Here is a 5018-nt window from a genome sequence, read left to right as displayed (position 1 = left end):
AAGAGGAAATATTTGCTGTACATGTCTATGGAAGCCAAAATATAAAAGGTTCCCCAGCATTCAAGCAATCAGCTTGGGAAAGGAACCTATTCAAATCATTTTCTAGTGTTTTTTTGAAGGTTTAGTCAACCTTTTCCAAAAATAATGTACATGCAGCAACATTGATCTCATGATTAATGTGCATTTACTTTTTCTTTGCATTGAAACCTGCAGAGCATTACAACTGCCATCAGTGTTTCGCGGGTCGGAGGCACAGGCTCCCTCAATGTCTTCCCACAGTCTCAGGTCCATACAGAGGTCCAGAACTGCTGTTATGGAGCTGGAGGAATTGCAACAGGACTACAGTAGGATGAGGGATGGGATCGCCACCGTGCTCTGCACAGTCCCACTGCTGCGGTGACAGATGGGACATGTAGTGATATAATGCAGACAGTCCCAGACTTGAATGATGCTGCTGTAGGTGGAGACACACGGAGCTGTGCTACATTCAAATCTTTACAACTTATGGACAGAAGAAGCACCGCCCGATTCAAGTAAAGGCGGGGTGCAGTTTTGGTTTTGGGGATGGTGTATGCGACCATCCATCATGTCACAACCTATGTATTTGGGTGTATGAAGTATTGTCTAAAATGTGGACTTTAAAGAGATTCTGTCACTTAGCACTCTCTCCTGTGACAGGTTCTCTTGTAAGAAGAACCCTAGTCAGTGACGCCTACCCTGTCCTCCCCTGTTACTCCATTCGCTGGCTGAGTCCTAACACTGTGTAAGCTCCATGTTCAATGGTGTTGGAACCCTGTGGTCCCCTGTTACTCTATTCAATTGCTGGGTCCTATCACTGTGTAAGCTCCATGTTCAAAGGTGTTGGAACTTTAAGAGGATTAAAGGAGAACTATGAGGTGAATGCTTTTCACTCACCTCATAGTTCTAGCCGACCTGTGACAGTCTCATTGTCACAGGTCGGCTCAGTAGATCGGGAGGTGAGCGAACACATACCGGCGTTCGCTCACCTCGATCTCGATCCTGTCACAGCTCTCTGCCATGACAGGGGAGGGGCTGGATTCCCCCCTCCCCGCTCCGATCCGCCAGCGCTGACTGGCGAAACGAACGGGGGAGGGGGCGGGTACAGCTGGCTCTGCCTCTAGATAGGCAGAGCCAGCTGTCAGTCACGCAGCTGGGCGGATCGCGGCATAATTGTCGGGATCTGCTTCAGCTGCGGCGTCTCTGTATACCGCGAGCAGCAGCTCGCAGTATACTGCGGCGTCTCAGTATACCGCGAGCTACAGCTCGCAGCATACTGAGCCTAGGGTAACGGGAGGACGCTAGTTTGTGTCCTCCCGTTACCCTAAGGAGAACTATGGGGAAAAGCCTTAACCCCATAGTTCTCCTTTAACGTCTTCCAACTCCTGGTTAAGGGACAGTGTTCGGATCTAGCGATTGACTGCTCAAGCCCGAGTACTGCATCACTGTATGGTCTCATGCTTCTCCACAGGGTTTAAACTCAAGAGCTAAATCTTAAAAATACATTCAAGCACCTTTACTATTATAAAAAATGTATCTTATTTGTGTATCACTCGGCTGTAGATCCTCCAATCATCTCTGCTTTGGTGCTGACACTGTCCTTCCTTCTGGAGGGGGGCTACTTTTGTTCCCCATGGTCCCTGTGTGTGTTGTAAAGTAGTCACCGCTCCAAGCTCGCTCCCGGGATGCACTACAATCTCAGGTTTAGTTTACTAATTTATATTGAGATTGTAGTCCATCACAGGAGTGAGCTTGGAGCGGTGACTACTTTACAACACACAGGGACCCTGAGGAACAAAAGTAGCCCCCCTCCAGAAGGAAGGACAGTGTCAGCACCAAATCAGAGATGATTGGAGGATCTACAGCCGAGTGATACACAAATAAGATACATTTTGATAATAGTTATTTCAATAATAAATATTGACGGGAACATCTGCAAGGAAAGTTTGGTTTAGGCTTTATGTAAATAAGTTCTTGGGACAATCTAATGTTAGGAGTAGTTTTGACCGAATACAAATATTTGAAACTTTAAATATACATTTGCATACCTAGACAGTCAAAGATTGAGTCTGTTCCTCCAAGTCTTACAGAAAAGAACCCATGTGGGGTCTTTCTTATTATTTAGGCCTAATTGAGTGTGTTGTTGATCACGTTAAACCGCGATTGCACCAATATTGTTTCATATAACAGACAATTAGATATGGAGCTGAAGGCATCTCCCAGGCTTTGTTCAACATCTGGTGTATATAATGGGGGCAGAAATAGAGGAGAATTAGCCGAAAAATCCAGTGATTAGCCATGGTCGGCCCTGGGGGTGATGTGATGATTTATCAGAATGTTAGGATTGTGGATCTTCTATTGAGGGGAGAGTTCTTCCCCCCACGGCTCATGGCAAGAGTTTTCTACAGAGTACAGAAGAGTCACAATCAGTTTTACCGATGGCCCTCTGACTGCGGAAGAGTGCAGCCAAGCTACAGTAAGAAGCAATGGTAAGTTCCCAGTATATAAAAAAATTGTGTTGTCTGTACTTACCCTCTTCTTCTTGTCCCGGGGCAGAATGTTTGTACTGAAATTCACCTATTTCCTGAAAAAACCCGGCCTGCCATATACATGCCCACTTAGAGAACGTGTCATCACACATGCTGGGCTCATAGTGCTCCAGGACCAAAGCAGGGCTCACACATCATTATGTGAGCGCCACTCTATCCTGGAAGAATATTTGCCCCTCGGCACCCCCAGAGGCAGTTGTGTGATGTCAAAGGACCAGCTAGAAGACTGCAGGAAAAAAAGATATGTACACGGTTAAAACACCAGTTGGGTGGGAGAGGGGCAGGGGGGTGCTTCAACTTAAAAAAAGAACTCCTGGCAAGTACAATTTTAACCCTTGCAGTGGGGCTTCTTCTTATCATATTTTATTAACAGGTGGGAAAATACCACATTTAGGTCACTAGATGGCGCTGAGGAGCACAGGAAATAAATACTTATCTCCTCCACTCCTCTGTTCCATCTAGTGGCCATAATTAAGTGTTACATTACATTTGACCTGACAATAAAAGAACATTCGTTTTATCCTCTATTCAAAGAAAATGAACATTTACAGAGATTCTCTGGGTTACTGGCACTGGAAATTGTTTATAAATAGACCCCTCATGTTGTTATTTCATTGCAAGCAAAATGTTCTGTTTTTGTTTACGGTGAAGTGTGATTTTTAAGACTATGTCCACTTTTAAGGAAAAGATAGTCTTTTGCCGTCTATATAGCTTCACAGGGGCTGGCTTTATGTTAGTTGTCATCCTGAGCTGTGTGCAACTGTTAAATATTAATAGTGGAAAGCAGGAACTAGTGTGCAGGCCCCCTGTAGACTACATAGTGTTAATCAGATACTTGGAAGGAATATCTTCTATTCAATTTATTGATGCAAAAAGCAGGACCCTTAACAGTCTTGCAAGTGGACTTATCCTTTAAATGCTTACACATAAAAAAGATATACAATGGGACCACAGCTCGTAGATGACTGTATCCTCTCCAATCCTTCTGTTCAGTCTTTGGTTCCCTTAAGATTTAAATGGGAGACCTTGTTTTGTACATACGTAATACGCACATCTGTATATTCTGCCATGTTCAGCACTCCATCTGTCAAAATACCTGAAGAAGGAGCTCAAGAGTTCGGAAAGCTTCTATTTTTTAAAGCTGAAGTTTAATCTGCTTATATTTTGCTTTTGCTGGTTCACCCCGCCACCTTTCCCAATCAACATGATAAATAACACCGTCCCATTTTCATTACATACCCTATTGTAGACTCAGTGATGTCATCGCTGGGTCTCTGTGCTACCCTATGCAATTAGGGTGATCAGGGTGGTTGAAGGGGCTGTACATAGTGTCCTGAAAACAGCAGATTGCCCTAGATAATGCTCACATGTGATGCGGGGCTTCCATGATTGAAAGAACTGAAATAAAATGGATGAAGGGAGCGGGCCAGTGACAGTCAGGCTGGGGAAGAAAGCAAATAGTGATGCTGGACGTCCTCCAGCCAGGGAATTAACCGGGCTCCATCTGACTTGCTGCAGCTTCTTATGCACATTGTGTGAAGCTCACAGTGTGCAGTGAAATCAGAGGAAGCAATTTGAGTCCGGTAGAGGAGGCAGTACAACTGTGCAAGACTGAAGGGAAGGCCGGAGTTGAGCTTTAATATCTTTAGTTGGCCACTAAAAGGTGTCAACTTTTTTTTGCCTTCTCTAAAGTTGTCACTAGAACAAGGGGAGAGGGGATACCATCCAATGGCGACACCTGTTATAGTGACAAGAATAATTTCCCTCACTTGGTAGACATTTCCTCTCACTTCCTCTTGCACCTCAAGGAGTGAAGGCAAATCTCTCCATTAGGACACAGACAGCACACAATAAACTGACTCTAGCACTCTATCCCAAGCAAAAAGAAATCTGACTATACATTCACTTTATTTACACTGCAGCATTGCATTAAAGGCCCGGTATCCATGCATTTAGCACGTGCTATTGCACAATGCAATCCACCTCACACTAGGTGGGTTAGTGCATTGCCATTCATTCTGAATGGCACCCCAACCTACCTCTTGGCGGGCTTCCGTTGATCTGAACTGCCCAGTCAGGTAATGCAATACTGTACGTTGCCTTGCAGTGAAAAAAAGTAAGGCACACACTCATTTTTTCACTACATAGCAATTCACGGCATTGCTTAACGCCACATACATGCATGTTGCAATCTGCGGTGGGGCGCCATTCAGAATGCATTGTGTTGTACGATAGCGTGTGCAACATATGGAAATGTGAATGGACCATAAAACAATTATATACCATGCAAAGTTGCTTTGATAGAAAACCACAAATGAAATAGCCATAATATAAGAAATAAATATGCACATAATTAATTTATATACACATAATAAATATATATACAGTATATACTGTATCTCTCTCTCTCTCTCTCTCTCTCTATATATATATATATATAAATACACCCAC

The sequence above is a fragment of the Nanorana parkeri genome, unplaced genomic scaffold (genome assembly GCF_000935625.1).
Source record: "Nanorana parkeri isolate BGI_ZX_2015 unplaced genomic scaffold, ASM93562v1 scaffold5, whole genome shotgun sequence".
NCBI classification, from domain to species: Eukaryota; Metazoa; Chordata; class Amphibia; order Anura; family Dicroglossidae; genus Nanorana; species Nanorana parkeri.
The sequence above is the reverse complement of the archived record's forward strand: the minus strand, read 5'-3'. Positions refer to the sequence as shown.